The 19,770-nt window shown below is 31.4% G+C and overlaps 1 protein-coding gene and 1 long non-coding RNA gene across 2 annotated transcripts in view; both read left to right on the forward strand.

Moving 5' to 3' along the window:
- LOC143239187 (semaphorin-2A-like) overlaps positions 1–19,770 on the forward strand; it is a 478,807-nt gene that overhangs the window by 257,650 nt on the left and 201,387 nt on the right. The window lies entirely within an intron of this gene.
- Positions 4,337–19,068, forward strand: LOC143239241 (uncharacterized). Its single transcript, XR_013021074.1, has 4 exons — positions 4,337–4,615; positions 5,593–6,022; positions 13,755–13,980; positions 15,813–19,068. It is a non-coding gene; the product is annotated as an uncharacterized LOC143239241 (long non-coding RNA).

Below are 19,770 nucleotides of genomic sequence, written 5' to 3' on the forward strand. Positions count from 1 at the left end.
ACGAAAGAACAGGTACAACAAACAGAATATTATACACTAACTTGTTAGGAATTAATAACACTGTGATTCAACATGTGACGTAACGGTATGTTATTGTTGAGTGGCTTTTAACAGAACACTTCCTACGCAAACTTGGAACATCAAACACAGAAAACTAAAACCATTTTGACACACTTTGACACACTGAAGAGTATCACAAAATATCACAATTTGTTTTTATCAATGGTAGGAAATTGTGTGTCCTTTCAACTTTATCTGTTTGTTTCTTTGTAGCACCTATTTGTGTATTTTAATCTAATCGTAAAACATTTTGTGGTTCTTTCTATTTTTATATTTCACATAATACGAGTGTATAATACATAGATATATATGTATACACACACACATATATAAATCTACAGACGACATGTATGACTTGTCACATCTCAAACTTTTTGCTCTGAGATATACACCAACAAACTGTTATTCACGTAATCGCGAAGAACGACTCTTTATTCATACTTTAGGTATAATTTGTTAAATAAGTTTAAAGGAGAAATTGTTTTTATAACTCAACTTTGAACATCTTCTGTCTTTTCCAACTGTTATCCCTCACTTATCTGTTTATATTTGTCTTCATTTTCCTTCTCTTTCGTTACGTCATATATTTTCAACAATTGCTTGACAAGCATTACTTCATTTCAAATCAGTACAAACTGTGAAAGATAATAATAAAATGGAAGCATAATATTATTGAATATTTGCGTATAGTAACAAAGGAGACGAAATCTTAAAGTAAGAATCGAACTGTGCGAAGAAAAAGCAAAATGCTGTAGTCGAAAGTTTCTCACCTTATATTTCATAGGTACTTCGGCCAGTACAATTTGCAGGTATAAAGTTTTGTATAAATATTTGAAGTGTGTATTCACATAAGATCATTCTATAAATTTGAATTAAATTATTGAAATGAAAAACAAAAGTTAGACAACATGTAGGGAACATTCATGCTACTCTACAGCCTGTGAGAGGCTTAGTAATTAGGGTTAGCAAATATTGGGCTGTTTTAGATAGCGCCGTGCTGGAAATTTTAGAAAAGTGATCATTGTCTGAGATGAAAAAAAAAAAAAAGATTCTTTTTACGGCAAGTACAGCAGGAGAAAAGTGTTGGGACCGTGTTGATAGAAACGATCATTTTCTATCTGTTAAATGTGCTACTGTTTATTGACAAAAACAGGTTTGTTTTATTCTTTTAAATTCCGTTTCTTAAAACTATAAATTACATCAATAAAGATACAATCAAATCATCAGGTTTAGTCCTAGTGAAAGCTGGGTTCTTGTCACAAGGAGAGTACTTAACATTCTATCTGTGATAAACAAAGGAATGTTATACGTATCGTATTTATATTTATAATTGTCTGAATCTAGAATACCAATTGTGGGAATTTTTGAATAGATTTTTGTTTGTGGTGCCATTTGATAGATATGCTATGATGTATTTATTGTTGTGGTAGACAGATACAGATATAAATGCCATCTTATAGTAAGATTAAAAAATATGACGTAATTCTATATATTGGATTTACCAAAAATATTTTTCTTCAACGTTGTAAAATGCTACAATTGTTAATACACAGCCTATACTATGTTGTTGTATTATTAATTAACTTTGCTTTTTGTTCGTAATTTTAGTAAAGTTTGATAACTATTTAACCCACAACAGGAACTTAATATACTGTGATGGTTCACCTGGTGTCGTATCATCATTACTAACAACAACTTAATATACTGTGATGTTTCACCTGGTGTCATATCATCATTACTAAAATGTTTACGATATTTCTAAGTTCTATCAGCTGTGTTTGGAACATTTTCTCACGTTGGGTGACACTCAATTAAGGGGCATTGATAATGTTGTAGAGTTTACAAGAATAAGCAATATTTTGATCAGGTAGTCATTTTAGTGAAAATAACAATTTTAGGTAGGATGTTGTTGTTTTGAATTAAGCACAAAGCTACACAATGGGCTATCCGTGCTCTGCCCACCACGTGTATCGAAACCCAGTCTTTAGCGTTGTAAGTCCACAGACATACCTCTGAGCCACTGGGGGACGTTTTAGGTGGGACTAATTTACACTGATTATTTATGTTATAATTATATAGCTTAACAATCTGGTCACTAGAATGAAACTAGAATTGAATGTTGTTAGTCAGTCAATTGAGCTTCAAATTTTGGACATGTTCACACTGAACAATTTGTCTTCGTTCCATTGGTTCCACTTGTTTAGTACATCAGTGTAATCAACACTGTTAACAACGATCCTAAGGTTAGTAGAGTACACATTGAACTGTTTCAGTAAGTTGTCTGTTCTGTCGATGTTTCGTTCGAAATTCTTGATCCAATGTTTGCACCACTAAACACGCTCTGTCTTTATGACGTGTGACTGGGCGGTATATTATTGCGGTCAACCCAATTATTTCCTTGTAGAAGAGTGGTTAGTGAATGGTGATTACTAGGTACCTTTCCTCTTTTATTTCACTGCTAAATTACCGACGGCTATAGCAGATAGCCCTCGTATAGCATAAAGGTAAATTCAAACAAACCAATAGTATCTTTAGACAAATCTGATAAGCTAAAATGTGACATAATGGTATGTTATTGTTGAGTGGTTCTTAGCAGAACACTTCCTATACAAACATGGAACATCAAACATAGTAAACTGAAACCCTTTTGACACACCTACTCTAGAGTATCACACAATCTTACAATTTGTTTTTATCACTAGGAGTAAATTGTGTATCCTTTTAACTTTATATGTTTGTTTCTGATTAGCATCTATTTGTGTACATTAATCTAATCATAAAACATTTTGTGGTTCATTCTATTTTTATATTTCATAAATATATATATAAGTATAAAAGGTTAAAGTCGTATGTACAAAATAGATCTACAGACGACAAACAAGATTTGTCAGATCTAAAACTTGTTATTCTGATATCTACACCAGCAAACCGTTATACACGTGATCTCGAGGAACAATCCTTTATTTGTAATCTAAGTACAATTTGTTAACTAGCTTTAAAGGAGAAATTGTCTTTTTTATAACTCAACTTGGAACATCTTCAGTCTTTTCCCACTGCTATCCCTTACTTATCTGTTTTATATTTCTGTCTTCATTTTCCTTTTCTTTCGGTCACCCGCTGGTACAGCGGTAATTTACGGATTTACAACGCTAAAATCAGGCGTTCGATTCTCCTCTCTGGACTCAACAAACAGTTTGGTGCGGCTTTGCTATAAGAAAACACACACGTTCTCTTTCGGTTACGCCACATATTTACAACAGTTGATTGACGAGTATTGTTATGCTTTTAACCAATACAGACTGTTAAAGACAACAATAAAATGGAACCATAATGTTATTGAATATTTGCGTATACTAAGGAGACAAGATGTTAAAATAGGAATCGAACTCTGCGAGAAAAATCATGGGTACTTCGGCCAGTACTATTTGCAGGTTTAAAGTTTTGTATAAATATTTTAAATGTATATTCACAAAAGATCATTATATAAATCTGAATGAAATTCTTGAAATGAGAAACAAAAGTCAGACAAGTATGTAACATTTACGTTACTCAACAACCTGTGAAAGGCTTAGTAATTAGGGTTAGCAAACATGAGTCTGTTTTAGATAGTACGGTACTGAAAGGTTCAGAAAAAGTGATCATTTCCTAAGAAAAAAGATTCTTTTTACGGCAGCTACTGCAGGGGAAAAGTGTTCGGATTGTGCTAATACAATCATTTTTTATATATTAAATGTGCTACTGTTTATTGAATAAACAACAGTTTTTAAAACTCCATTTCTTAGAGCTATATTTATAAATTACATCAACAAAGATATAATAAAACCTTCAGGTTTAGCCCTCGTGAAAGTTAGGTGCTTGTTACAAGGACAGAACTTAAAATTCTGCTCTATGATAAACAAAGGCTTGTTATATGTATTGTAGTTATTTTGATAGTCTGAATTTAGGACACCAAAGTGGGAATTTTTTAATAGATTTTTGTTTAAAGTTAGAACAAATTGATGACAAAGAGCATCATAAAGTAATCTATATTGACTCTTTAAAGTTACAAGAAGTTGATGACAAAGAGCGTCATAAAGACCATCTCTATTGTCTCTGAAGTTAAAATAAATCGACGAGAGATGACGGTTGTAACATTTCTATTACCTCTCTAAATCATAATTGTAGTTAACGACACATCTTTTATCAGTAAACTTACGCTTCTAATCTTTACTTTGTTCCACAGATTTGTTTGATAATACTACTACCCTTACCCATATTCTTCTGCGGTGATAAGCGAACGCGGGCTAAGTAGTACCAGTAGGTGTTTTTTGAACTACTGCACTACACGTGCACAAGAGTGTGTTATTTTAAGTAAATATGACACCTAACGTAACATTTAAGTGTTACTTAATGACTTAATTACTTTTATGAACTGCACCTTCGTGGAGTTTAGGTTTATATGAGGTTTTATTAATATATTCCAAACGTGTAGTAAACATTTGGTGAAACAGAGAGCACCTAGAGTTAACACGTTTCGTGTTCCGTAGATAACGTGTCAACTATAGTCTCTGTACAGGTACCCTCATTAATAATATTGGTTAATGTATCTAATTATATTAGTTTTAAATATTTATTTATTAGTAAATTTTAGTTATAGATTTTGTTTCGCATTATCAGCTTAATGTATGTATTTAGGACTAACCTAAATCTCCTAAACTGGTAAAGCCTCGTGAGATGTTATTGGGATTAAGGCCGAAAATGATAATTTTTATAGATAAGAACGTTAGAAAAAGACATTTAATTATATATACTTGTTAAAAGGTTTATTTGGTTTTTAGATTCACTCTAAGTAGGTAGCTTGCTTTGATCTTAAGTTAATATCAATGTAATTTGTACAACAAAACTATTGTATGTATAATAAATAACTGTTAGCTTGTGCGTACTCCTTGATGTACTTTTTAAAGTTAAATTGCACATTATGTGCAAGTTATTGCGTAGTTTAATAAATCCCGTACGTCTAGCCTATTTAAGTGGTTTAATTGCTTGTGTGTAATTTATAATAATTTAATCACTTACGTGTACCTTCCCAGTTGAAGATGTTTGACCACTTATCAAATTTGTGTGATAGGTGTAAGTAGTAATCTAAGAATATTTTGAACTTCTGTACAATTTAAAAGAAAAGTGTTATTACCCACTGGTATTTAATATAACGAATGAAAATACAGTCATTAATTCGGCCGTTATAATCTCAATAATTAATGTTTTCACTTTTGGGGCGATTTTTTTCTGGAAAAACACATTCATCTAAGCCTTAAAAGTGTTATTTTAAAATACCTTAAGATACACAAAGAACAACACAATTCTGAAGGATGCGTTTTGATTTCCGGTGTCTTACTAAAATGTTTTCATCGTTATTCAAAGTATGTCTAATTCGTAAGCATTTTGAGTCTCGAGTTATTTTATTTACAGGACTGGTTATGTAAAACTATATTATTCCTCAAAATGTACGAGAATAAACTGAATGTTCATAGAATGTCTCCTACTACATTCCAGGATCACAGTCTCTGTGTTCAGTAAGGATGCCTCATTCAAACTTTACTACTTGATAGGTTGAGATAAGTGTTCAAGAATAATACGAATCTTATTTTATTTATTTGTTGTGTCTTGCTACGATGGGTTTAGTTTTAAATCTTAGCTACTTGACGTCTTTAATCAAGTGGTACTGTATTAAATACTTAATTTAACTCTTGTTACATGGAGCTTAAACATCATACTGCTATTGTTTAAGCAGTTTCAACATCATTATTATTACCGAAACTAAAGTTCGACTGAGGTTATGTCTTCATCCATGTGTGTGTGTTTGTGCGTGCGTGCATCACCAATATTTCTTGAAAACAGCTGAGTAGATTTGAATGAAAGTTAGTATACACTTGGACTATGACTCAACTTAGAAGGATTAACATTTGGAGGGCCGATGTCAAAGGTAACAGCGAGTTCACGAAAAAAAGATCCATATTTGTTACCATGGAGACCGAATTTTTACATTTGTTTTATATTTTATTCAAAAACGAACGGATTTTGTTAAAACTTTGTACTCATATGTAGAATATTATTACTTATTGCCCGTTGGAGCTCATAAAGACAAACATTCAGACACATTTTTATATATTTAAGGACCAAATATGGTCAACGCCATTCAGGTACTGGTATTATTATTTAAAAAAATGAATATTGTTTTATTATTGACAGAGCTAAAGGTATTGCGTTGAGCAGGTTACAAAGTCGTAATTTAGAATGCACTTGATTACTGATAAATTTAACACCATCCTTTTGTTTCACTTTAAAACATCCTGTACTTATTAATCTGAGTTAGAAACATTGTTATAGAGCAGCACTTAGTTGAGTGAGGCCTGTTTTTTGCAAAAATAACGTTATTTAAACAAACCTTTTTTTATATAAACAATACAAAACATGGAAACGTACCAACTTCTCGGGAACAATATAAAACAGTACACTGAATATTTGGTTTGTGAGTTTTTTTTTATACTCTTGACAAGCATCATAATGTTTTGTGTATAATAAGTCTTGACAATACCATTTGTTTCCAACCTGAGAATAAAAGATTCTTTACTCTAAATTGTTAAGTTGGTTAAGAATAATTATGTGGAAGCCAGTCTTTTATAAAAATATCAAAAATTGATATATGAGGTAGGTGAGGAATAAATGCTTAGAAAAAAGGTCAGAATAGAGAATTCTATGTCCAATACTTAGCAAGAAGATGAAGAATAGAGATATGGATGTCAGACATTTAAAAGGAAGATGAAAAATAAAGATCTTGATGCCAGATTTTTAAAGAAAACAGAATAGATATATGAATTTCAAAGAGTAAAACCAGGAAGAATAGAGATGTGGATGTCAAGTGGTGGGTAATAGAACGAGGAATAGACACATGGGGGTTAGATATATTGAATTTCAAGAATAGAGATTTGAGTGTCAAATAGTTAAAAAGAGGATGAAAAATAGAGACCTGGATCTCATGCAGTTGGTAAGATAATCCAAAATGGAAATCTGAGGAATAAATACTTAGAAAAAGGTATCAACAGAGATCTGGATTTTAAGTACTTAGCAAGGTGAAAAGAACAGATATATGGATGTCAAACAGTTAAAGGGTAGGTCAAAAATAAAGATCTGGATGTCAGATTTTTATAAAAATATGAAGAATAGGTATATGAATTTCAAATAGCAAGATGAAGAAGAATAGAGATGTGGGTAGGATGTGGTGGGTAATAGATCGAAGAATACAGGTTTGGGTGTTAGATATATAGAATGGCAATAATATAAATTTGTGCATCAAATAATTAGCAAGACAATGTAAATTAGAGACCTAGATGTGAAGCATTTTGTAAGATAATGCAAAATGGAGATCTGAGGAATAAATACTTAGAAAAAGGTACGAATACATATTTGGATCTCAAATACTTAGCAAGGCAATGAAGAATAGAGATCTGGATGTCAAACATTTAAAAGGTAGGTCAAAAATAAAGATCTGAATGCCAGATATTTATAAGATTATGATGAATAGATTTATGAATTTCAAATAGCTAGACGAAGTATAATAGAGATGTGGGTGCGAAGTGGTGGTTTAAGCAACGAAAAACAGTGATTTCAGTGTTAGATATATGGAATGGCAAAAATTTAGAATTGAGTTTCAAATAGTTAGGAAGAAGATGAAAAATAAAGACCCAGATGTCAAGCGATGGGTGAGATAATAAAAAATGTAGATCTGAGAAATAAATACTAAGAAGAAAGGTATAAATAGTTATCTGGATTTTAAGTACTTAGCAAGGTGATGAAGAATAGAGATATTGATGTCAAACAGTTAAAAGGTAGGTGAAAAATAAAGATCTGGATGCCAGATTTTTATAAAAATATCAAGAATAGGTATACAAATTTCAAATAGCAAGATGAAGGAGCGTAGAAATGTGGGTGGAAAGTGGTGGGTTATACAACGAATAATAGAGATTTGGGTGTTAGATATATGGAATGGCAAGAATTGAGAATTCAGTGTCAAATAGTTAAAAAGAAGATGAAAAATAGAGACATAGATGTCAAGCGGTGGGTAAGATAATGGAAAACAGATCTCCAGAATAAATACTTGGATAAAAGGTATGAATAGAGATTTCAATATCAAATACTTTACAATGTGATAAATAATAGAGATATGGATGTCAAACAGTTAATAGATAGGTGAAAAATAAAGATCTGGATACCAGATTTTTGTACAAGTATGAAGAATAGATATATCAATTTCAAATAGCAAGATGAAGTAGGATAGAGATGTGGGTAGAAAGTGATGGGTAAGATAATGGAAAATGGAGATCTGAGAAATAAATACTTAGAAACAAGGTATGAATAGAGATCTCGATGTCAGATAGTTAGGTGATGAAGAATAGAGATGTGTTCAAACAATTAAAAGGTAGGTGAAAAATAAAGATATGGATACCAGATTTTTCATACAAATATGAAGAATAGATATATCAATTTCAACTAGCAAGATGAAGTAAAATAGAGATGTGGGTAGGAAGTGGTGGGTAATACAACGAAGAGTAGAGATTTGAGTGTTAGATATACAGAAGGACAAGAATAGAGATTTGGTTGTCAAATAGTTAGCAAGACAATGAAAAACAGAGACCTGGATGTCAAGCGGTTTGTATTATGATGCAAAATGGAGATCTGAGTAATAAATACTTAGAAAAAAGGTATGAATAGAGATCTCAATGTCAAATACTTAGCAAGGTCATGAAGAATAGAGATATGTGTTCAAACAATTAAAAGGTAGGTGAAAAGTAAAGATATGGAAACCAGAATTTTTTACAAATATGAAGAATAGATATATGAATTTCAACTAGCAACACCAAGAAGAATAGATATGTGAGTGGGAATGGTGGGTAATACAACGAAGAATAGAGATTTGGGTGTTAGATGTATAGAATGGCAAAAATAGAGATGTTAGTGTCAGACAGTTAGGACGGCGTTCAATAATAGAGACCTGAATGTCAAGCGACGGGAAAAATAATACAAAATGGAGATCTGAGGAATAAATACATACAAAATGGTATGAATAAATATTTGGACCTCAAACACTTAGCAAGGCAATGAAGAATAGAGATCTGGATGTCAAACATTTAAAAGGTAGGTCAAAAATAAAGATCTGAATGCCAAATATTTATAAGATTATGATGAATAGATTTATGATTTTCAAATAGCTAGACGAAGAAGAAAAGAGATGTGGGTGGGAAGTGGTGGGTTATACAACGAATAACAGAGATTTGGGTGTTAGATATATGGAATGGCAAGAATTGAGAATTCAGTGTCAAATAGTTAGGAAGAAGATGAAAAAGAGACACCCAGATGTCAAGCGGTGGGAAAGATAATGGAAAACTGAGATCTCAAGAATAAATACTTGGATAAAAGGTATGAATAGAGATTTCAATGTCAAATACTTTGCAATGTGATGAAGAATAGAGATATGGATTTCAGACAGCTAAAAGGTGGGTGAAGTATAAAGATCTGGATGCCAGATTTTATAAAATATGAAGAATAGATACAGTCACGTGAAAAAGTTAGGACACCCATTGAAAGCCTGTATATTTTTGTAACATATTTTGATATATACATGTATATATATTTAATATCAATTTTAACAATACTGAGTGATTATAGGAATATAACTAAAGAATTAAAACTGAAGAAAAGACTTTTCAAGATCTTCTGTAAATGTAATTCTACAAAAATGCATATTCTAACTGAGGAAAAAGTCAGGACACCCTCACATTTATTCCCACTTAAAATGGCTCAACTCACACACAGGTGTATCACACTAGGTGCACATGATTAGAAGATCATTACTCAGCATTTTGAATGAGGCTTGCCCTATTTAAACCTCAGACATTTAGTTTGATGTGCTCATGACTGTTGAAGTGAGAGCGAGCACCATGGTGAGAGCAAAAGAGCTGTCTGAGGCCTTCAGAAAGAAAATTGTAGCAGCTTTTGAGTCTGATAAGGGATTTGAAAAGATCCCAAAAGATTTTGAAATCAGCGATTCTACTGTCCAGAAATTAGTCAACAAGTGTAGGGCTTTCAAAACAACTGCCAACATGGTCCAGTCTGGTCGTTCAAGCAAGTTCACCCTGAGAGCTGACCGCAAGGTGCTAAAAGAGGTCTTTAAACACCCTAACATATCATCATGGGACCTACAGCAGACTCTGGCTACTGTTGATGTGAAAGTGCATGCCTCTACAATCAGAAAGAGACTGCACAAGTTTAACTTGCATGGGAGGTGTGCAAGGAGGAAACATTTGTTCTCTAAGAGAAACATCAAGGCCAGACTGAAGCTTGCCAGAGAGAATGTAGACAAAGATCAGGACTTCTGGAATAATGTTCTTTGGACAGATGAGTCCAAAATTGAATTATTTGGACACCAGTACAGAGGACATGTACAAAAATTAAAGCTGAAGCAGAACTGGACCCTGCAACACGACAATGACCCAAAACATACCAGTAAATCCACCAAGGACTGCCTGAAAACTAAGAAATGGAGAGTCCTGGAATAGCCAAGTCAAAGCCCAGATCTTAATCCCATTGAGATGCTGTGGGGTGACTTGAAACGGGCTGTACATGCAAGAAACTCCTCAAACATCTCACAGCTGACAGAATTCTGCATTGAGGAGTGGGGCAGACTTTCTTCAGACCGATGTCAGAAACTGGTAGATGGCTACAAGAAATGTCTCACTGCAGTTATTTCAGCCAAAGGGGGTAACACTAGCTATTAGAGGATAGGGTGTCCTAACTTTTTTCCTCAGTTAGAATATGCATTTTTGTAGCATGACATTTACAGAAGATATTGAAAAGTCTTTTCTTCAGTTTTAATTTTTTAGTTACATTCCTATAATCTCTCAGTATTGTTAAAATTGATATTAAATATCTGTATATATCCAAAAAATGTTACCAAATATACACAGGCTTTCATAGGGTGTCCTAACTTTCTCACATGACTATATATGAATTTCAAATAGCAAGACAAAGAAGAATAGAGGTGTGGGTAGAAGTGGTGGGTTATACATTGAAGAATAGAAATTTGGGTGATAGACATAGAGAACGCGAAAAATAGAGATTTGAGTGTCAAATAGTTAGGAAGAAGATGAAAAATAGAGACCTGTATGTCAAGCGGTCGGTCAGATAATGGAAAGTATAGACCTGAGGAATAAATGCTTAGGAGAAAGGTAAGAAGAGATTACGATGTGAAATACGTAGCAAGACAATGAAGAATAGAGTTATGGATGTCAAACAGTTAAAAGGCAGGTGAAAAACAATGATTTGAATGCCAGATTTTTATAAAAATATGAAGAATACATATGTGAATTTCAGATAGCAAGACGAAGAAGAATAGAGAAGTGGGTGGGATGTGGTTGGAAATACAACGAAGAATAGAGATTTGGGTGTCAGATATATTGAATGGCAAGAATAGAGAATTGAGTGTCAAATAGTTAGGAGGACATTCAATAATGGAGACCTGGATGTCAAGCGTGGGAAGGATAATGCAAAATGGAGATCTGAGGAATAAATACTTACAAAATGGTATAAATAAAGATTTGGATCTCAAACACTTAGCAAGATAATGTTTTCAACCATTACTCATATGATAATCCCACCTTCCCAGACACTAGTAACCCCTTCCAACAACTTTCTATCTTTCCTAAGGTAAAGAACACAATATTCCAAATGTGGCCTAACTAATGACGTGTGCACTGAAATTACAACTTCTTTAGATTTGTATTCTATATTTCTGTAGAGACAACCTAAATTCCTATTTTTCCTATTACTAGCAAAAGCATGTTTCATTCATAATATTGCAGAGGTGATTTCCATCCAAATTATGTTCATAATTCAAATTATGATAACCCAGAGGCATTAGTTTGCATTTATGAGCAGTTAAAATCCATCTGCTGTGTTTATTTGCTCGACTCACTAAATGATCTAAATCTTTATGTAAATCAGTATCATCCTCTTCACAGTTAGCAAACCAAAGACCTAAATATCATTAGCAAATTTAAGTATTTTATTAACTGTTCCTTCATCTATGTCACTGATGTAAATTAAAAGAAGCGAAGGTCCTAAGACCCTGAGGTACCACACTTGTAACAATAATCCAGTTTCACTTAACTCCATTTGTGTCAACCCTATGCTTTCTTTCATCCAGCCACTCTTCTATCCACTTTGCTGACTTATCTCCTGCACCTACAGAGACTTTTTTTTTTAAAGTCTTTTATATTCATCTTGTGAAATACTTTCTTAAAATCCAGATACACTAAATCTATATCCCTCCCTTCATCTACACAAGCAGTAACTTTTTCAAAGAATGTTGGAAGATTTGAAAGGCATGATTTTACCTTAGTAAAACCATTTTAACTATCTAATACAATTCTAAACTTCATTAAATAACTTTGCAAAGCATCTTCTATCAGACTTTCCAAAATAATTTCCACAACTGATGCATCACTAATGAGTCTACAATTAATTGGACATTTTGTATCACCTGCTTTGAAAAGAGGAGTTACATTAGCTAACTTCTAATCCTCTGGAACCTGCCAACTATTCAAGGACTCATAAAGAATAGTAAGAAGTGACTATCTTTAATCTTCTTCAAAACAAATGGGGAGATATCATCTGCCTTATTGTTTTTTAAACTTCCAAACGTTTTCCTGAAGTGACTCACAATTAATGTAGTCATTTTGTTTGATCTCATTTCCATTTATCAACTGTTCAAGATATTGAATGGTAATTAAATCTTCATTGATAAGAATAAAGGAAAAAGCAAAATTTAATAACCCAACCATCTCATAATCATTAGATATTAGCCTCATTCCAACATGTTGTTTACCCTAAATGTATTTAAAAATATTCTTACTGTTAATTTTTACATTTACTGACAACTTTTTCCTTTTTGTGTCTTAATTTTTTGTTTTACCAACTTCCTAGATATTCTGAAATCTTCTAAGTTCGTTATTGTACCAGTGTTTAAATTTCATAAATGTATGATGTTTTTCTTTAATTTTATCTCTTAAAGTCTTTGTTAGCCAACTTGATTTTTTACTTGTAACTACACTTTTCTTTCTGTAAGAATATATTTACCTCGAATATTTAAAAATTCATCAACCATAAAGTAGGATTTATTTTCACAAAAAGGAATTGGCAGTTTTAGTTATTATGTAGAAATTTGTAGGGAAAGTCCTACAGAACAATATTTATCCATATATGATACATTTTCACATACAATATTTCAGGATCAAAAGAGTAAATTAATCCTAAGTTATTCTACATGAAACCGTATTAAATAAATAGTTTGAAAATTTCTTTAAAATAAGCTGAAAATGGGAAAATGAGTTCCATGTGAAAATAATGATTTAGTTGAATGTAACGAACAATTATTTACTAACATCCACCAATCATTGAGCTCTACATTCATAAAACGAATATTTATTATAACATTCACAGTTTAAACATCATTAAATTATAGTTCCTTGTGATTTGGCTAATGTTCACATGTTGTAAATATAAAATAACAATTGATATAGACTCAGAATGCATCTCCATTACTGTTTGAAATTTGACTTTTGAATTTCATCATTTTATTGCATAAAAAACTTTTCTTTTAGATCATGCAGTGTTTGCTTAAACATGGTGCTGATCCAACATTGCACTGTTACTATGGTATTAGTTCACTCAAATTGGCAACTACAAATACAATCAAATTTTTTGCTTCTGGATAGCTGTTGGAAAACATCAGTTAAAAACTCACCACAGAGGGCTACTTTGGAAGCAGTTGCTGAACAAGTAGAGAAATTATTAATGAAGCTAATCTTCAAGACAACAAATACTAATGTAAGTGTAAATAAAGAGTTAAATTTATTAATTCGTAAGACTTTATGAATATTCAAGGACATCAAAATACAAATATATTTTAATTTTCTTAATATATGTAAGAAGTAATTTCATACAATTAAAAATAATTTTAAATAATCTTTCATATATTTATCATGTTATTTGTATGTCATTCTATTTAATCTTTAAATAAACAATTTCACATAACATTGCTTAAATTGATACAACAGTGTAAAGTGTATAAATATAGTACCAAAAGAACATTCATTATACTATCATTTTGACAGAATATTTCACCACTCAGACATATTTTAGTTGTTTTGCTAATAATTACCTAATGAATTTCTGAGCAGTCAATTTATAAAATACCCAGTATTTTTGCTAGCTACTGAATAGATTTAAGACTTGGGCTTCAAGAAGCACTATTTAAAATAATTAAAACCTAATAATAGTTTAATAAATTTTATATACTTTAAAATATCTGAGGTATGGACCCTGTTGATCAGTAGTCAACAATATCTCTGTTTCTCTGTAATTTAATAAGAAAGTGTACAAGTTAGGGAGAATCCTAGCGTAAACATAAATTATACTGAATAGTTTGTTTGTTTGTTTTGAATTTCCCACAAAGCTACTCGAGAGCTATCTGTGCTAGCTGTCCCTAATTTAGCAATGTAAGACTAGAGGGAAGGCAGCTAGCCATCACCACCTACTGCCAACTCTTGGACTACTCTTCTACCAAAGAATAGTGGGATTGACCGTCACATTATAATGCCCCCACGGCTGAAAGGGCAAGCATCTTTGGCACGACAGAGATGCAAATCCGCGACCCTCAGATTACAGTCACACACCTTAACACGCTTGGTCATGTCAGGCCATACTGAATGGAAGTATAAAAAATGTATAGCTTGTTTGATGGAGCTTGTTATTGTTAAACATAATTCAAAAGTATCTAAGGAGATCTTTTCTTACAAATGTGCCATGACCAATTTTTCGTTAAATACAGCAGAAACAGCATCCTGTAGCTGACTGTTTGTGCTAGTAATTACTAATTAATTGTAGTGAAATATATATGCAAAAATGGCTTGTTTGGGTTGAGAGAATATTTTACGTAGAAGAGCGAACAACGTTTCGACCTTCTTCGTAAAATATTCTCTCAACCCAAACAAGCCGTTTTTGCATATATATTTCTCTACAAGTGGGTTTTCTCGACATCACTGATAATTAATTGTAGTATTCATACTTCATTGAGAAAAAGAGCAATAAAAAGTGAACATATTCTAAAAGGACTTTTTTGGGAAGTACAATATGGGAAAAATGTTCAGATTGTGCTTATGTATACTGTAATTTTTTTCTGCATTAAAAATGGTACTCTTCGAAAGTTTTTTTAAGAACTCCATATTTTAGTACTATATTTATGAACTACATTATAAAGATATAATCAGGCCCTAACATCCAGTCCTAGTGAAAGTCATGTTCTTGTTATGAGGAGGGTATTTTTTATTTAAAGTTACATTCTGTTATAAATAAATCATTGTTGCACACTTGATATTTTTCAAATTGTTTATATCTTGAATGTGAATTTTTTATTAATTTTTGTTCATAACTTTGTTCAATAGATGGAGCTACACTACAATTATTATTTCAGTCATATATGCAGTCAGATATATATATGTATATACACACATACACAAGCTGCTTCCATTATAGTAATTTGATGACCATATTGAAGAAAAAAATTTTTATTAGCCTGAGTGGATTTTGTCTGTGAAGATATAGCAACTATTATAGATTTAGCAGAGTGTTATAAAATATAAGTGTTTCTCTCTTTGTAGACTCGTAAGAAAGAGAAATGTAACAACTAGATGTAAACTGTAAGACATGCTGTGTGATGCTGATTCATAAAGCTATTAGGATGCCTGGTATCAACTGAAATGAAAGAGAAAGCACTATATTAAAATTTGAAAGGGTATTATCAAAGCCTCTGGATTCACTATGATATCTTTTTCTGTACTTGTTATGAGGTTTTGGCAGGTTACATTCAAAATGTAATTAAACTGTTTTCTTATGAAGGTATAAGAATTAGGTTGTCATAATAATGTAGCTAATAATTTATGTTGTAATATAAGATTTAAGTTTTTAATTTTATAAAGTAATATTTAAAAAAAAACTGAATTTTCCCTTGTGTCATAATTGTGACATTTACTCTCTGGATATTCCCTCTTCTCTGATTTATATACTCCAAAAGTTATGAAATTTAAAATAAGTCACTCCTTCTAATGTTGTTATTTCTTGGGCAATTTGTTGTTTTCATAACATTCAACCTTATTTGCCTACAGAGCCATAAAGTATAAAATCAGACCCCTCTTGACATGCTCACCTGTCACATCCTTCCATTCAAAAATTGTTCATAATTTTCTCTGATGTTAATACCGTGTTATTTATAACACATAGTTGTCATTTTGCTTCCAGTCTATTCTTTATTCCCAAATAAAACACATCAGTGAGCTTAGCTGAATTTTTTTATTGCTCCTGTTGCATTGGTAGAAAGCCAGATAGTGGTGTGGTCTGCTTTTTACATATTATTATTCTGTGTTATTTGGTACATTATTTAGTGCAATAGTACTGTTAGTATAAATAAGTAGAGTTAAGTTTAATTGAGAGTTGACAGAAAAAATAAAAAGTAAACCTAGGTAAGCACTTTATTTCTTGGTTTTCATGTGTATTCTTTATTTATTATTATAAAAGTAACTAAAATATAAAACTAAAAAACTTTTTAGGTTAGGTAAAATAAATAAGTGTACAATTTTTCATGAGGTACGTCCACGAGCCGTCTGTGTATTATGTAATTCTATAGGGTGACAGGAATTACACTTTTGTCAAATTTTTGAAGGGAATTTTTGTTAGGCTTTGATTCAATATGCAATAATACAATTGAATGTAAGTGTAAACAAATATATGGTGTTATAAATTTTAAACTATTTAAGATAAAGAAACAGTTTTGTGTTACAATTTGAAGTAATTTGAGAAAAATTAGAAAAAGGTAATTTATATTTATTTCAGTTTCTTTTAGTGGTGTTTATGAAATTGGTCAAATTGACTAGCTGTATAGAATTAGAGCAAACAAAATAACAGGACAATTTAGTTTTTCTGAAACAAAAGTTTCAGATTTATTTAGGATGTTTCAGAGATTATGCAAATGAAATTTAAGGTTTTTCAGATGAACAAAATTATTTTTCATCTTAATATGAAAATCACTTTGCATTCAGAGCAGTCAGCACTTTGACTCCATATGGTCATAAAGAAATGTGTTGTGAAAATTGTGTTTTTTGTCTATAAATGGCTTTTAATACTTACTGAATTTTTTGTGAAGATATAAAACATATTAGAAGTCCTAGTATGAAATCTCTAAATGTCAGTTTGTGGTACATTTTTAGGTTGAATGAATTGAGTCCTTAGCAAGTGAGTTTAAAATATTGTTTAATAAAACACCAGGTATTAGAAGTAATAGTAATATTTTGATAGCACTTGTAGTGTTTTATTTTAGAAACCTCATTTGTGTCTGACAAATAAATAGTAAAAGTTATTTTGAATTTGTACAGAAATTACCACTGGGCTAAATTTGCACTGTGGATGTTCTAAATGAAATATTTGACATGAATTGTAAAAACACACACACACACAAATCTACAATTCAAAAGAAAGTATAACATAGACTTTCTAATGAGTTTGATAATGTTAAATATTAAAGTGTACAGGTTAGTAAAGTTCGTCACTGATAATTCATTTTTATATTTAATATTTAAATAAAAAAGTTAAACTTTTCCACATAGTTTTACGAATAACTATATATATACATGTATTTCATACTATAAAGCATTTTATGTCTATCTGTGACAACAAATGTCCAACATTTGAATCATTGATCACCATGAAACTTTCGGATGTTACTGAGTATGGTCCATATGGACTTTTAAAAACACTTTACATTATTTACCCTACAAGTCTTGCTTCCAGTCAGAACTTTATTCCCTTAGGAAATTCATTTCAATTTATTTTCTTACTCCTAACCTAATGCTACTTTCTGATTCTTGATTGCCATGAAACTTAAAGGGTTATTCAGTTTGGCCAGACCTTCATAACATCTAAACTATAACTTAGGTAAAATATTGAAAACAATTTCAATAATATGAAAATATTAGTCAGTATGGTTGAATTTATATAAAATTTTATGCCACTGGTTAATATATGTGCAAATGAAATGCACACAAACCATCTTCATGAAGCCAACAAAATAAGTGCTCATAACAAAGGTAATTTTACTAGCATATTTGTAATTTAGTTTATCAGAACTTAAAGGTCACTAACTTGCATTTGTTATTTTTTCTCATTATATTTTTATATTGGTTCTCAAGTGTGTTCTACTGGTTTTGTAGTGAGATACTACCTGAAGAAAACTGTAAGAAAGTTTATTTTTCCGTCACTATTGAATATTACTTTACTTTGGTTTTATTTTGAAGAATTTAAAGTTGTGATAATTTTGTTAATTCTTACTTCTAATACTGTGTTTTTACTAAACTGTAACTGATGGATATTTCTGATTGTTGTGCATGTGGCGTGTAATTATTAATACAAGAATATGCTTTTTTATTTCTTGAATGCTATATTTAAGTCAGATGTCATGAATTGAACAGGGAATATAAAACTTAAACAGAAAAATAAGTTATAATTAATAATTTATTGTGTATTAACTATTAATGAAAAAAATTTATTATGTGAATATTAGCCCATAAAAATTAGGAGAAAAATTCTCCAATGCATCAACAAGTTAAATATTTATGTGATATTTCCAGAACCAAGATTCACAACACAAAGTACAATATTGTGACAATGAAAGTCTCGATATATTGTTACTTGCAGCTCAGGATATACGGGTATCTGAGGAGCTTTATCAACATAGGCTAATTGAAGAATAATTTCTTGCTGATGTAGTGTATAAGCTGTTCCAGGCTGGTTCGTATGAAAGTTAGATCATGTAACATAACGATTCTTGTTTTGTACTCTTCATATAATACCAATAAAATCAGAAAAATTCTGAATTAATATGATTGTGATTTTAACTTCAGTGTTTTTTGTATTATATAACAAATCTCTCTGTACATGTTGAACAATGAAAACTTTGCTTAAAATTATTGCAAAGGTACATAGCGACTAGGTGAATGACAGAAGAGGAAAATCAAAATACCTTAAGACCATTCAACCCACAAAATCACCCAGTCATACTTGTGCTCTCAGACTTTAGATTTTGAACCTCAAGTATCCAAGATATAGTTCCATTTCTCAAAAGGACCTCCAGTGAACATTCTATACTTTTATTGTTTTTATGGTGCTTGTCAGTAAAAGAAAACCTCAGGTCTTTATAACTTCATATGTTAACTCAGATTTTTACTTTTACAATTGCAGAATCCTGATTTTGAACAACCTGTGCCACCCATTTATGTTACTGTTACTTGTTAAAGTTTCTTTATTCTTATTCAGTTTTCTATTATATCTGTAAAAATGGCTTGTATGGGTAGAAAAAACTCTACGTAGAGGAATGAACAACATTTCGACCTTCTTCAGTCATCGTCAGGGTCACAAAGATTACCAAAGAAGGTTGAAACGTTGTTCGCTCCTCTACACAGAGTTTTCTCTACCCACACCAGCCATTTTTAAAATATATTTTTCTGTACAAGTGGGTTTTCTCGTCCTCACAGTTTTCTATTAATGACACAGCCATTTGTATTAATGTCT

This window comes from Tachypleus tridentatus, chromosome 13 (genome assembly GCF_004210375.1).
Source record: "Tachypleus tridentatus isolate NWPU-2018 chromosome 13, ASM421037v1, whole genome shotgun sequence".
Taxonomy (NCBI): Eukaryota; Metazoa; Arthropoda; class Merostomata; order Xiphosura; family Limulidae; genus Tachypleus; species Tachypleus tridentatus.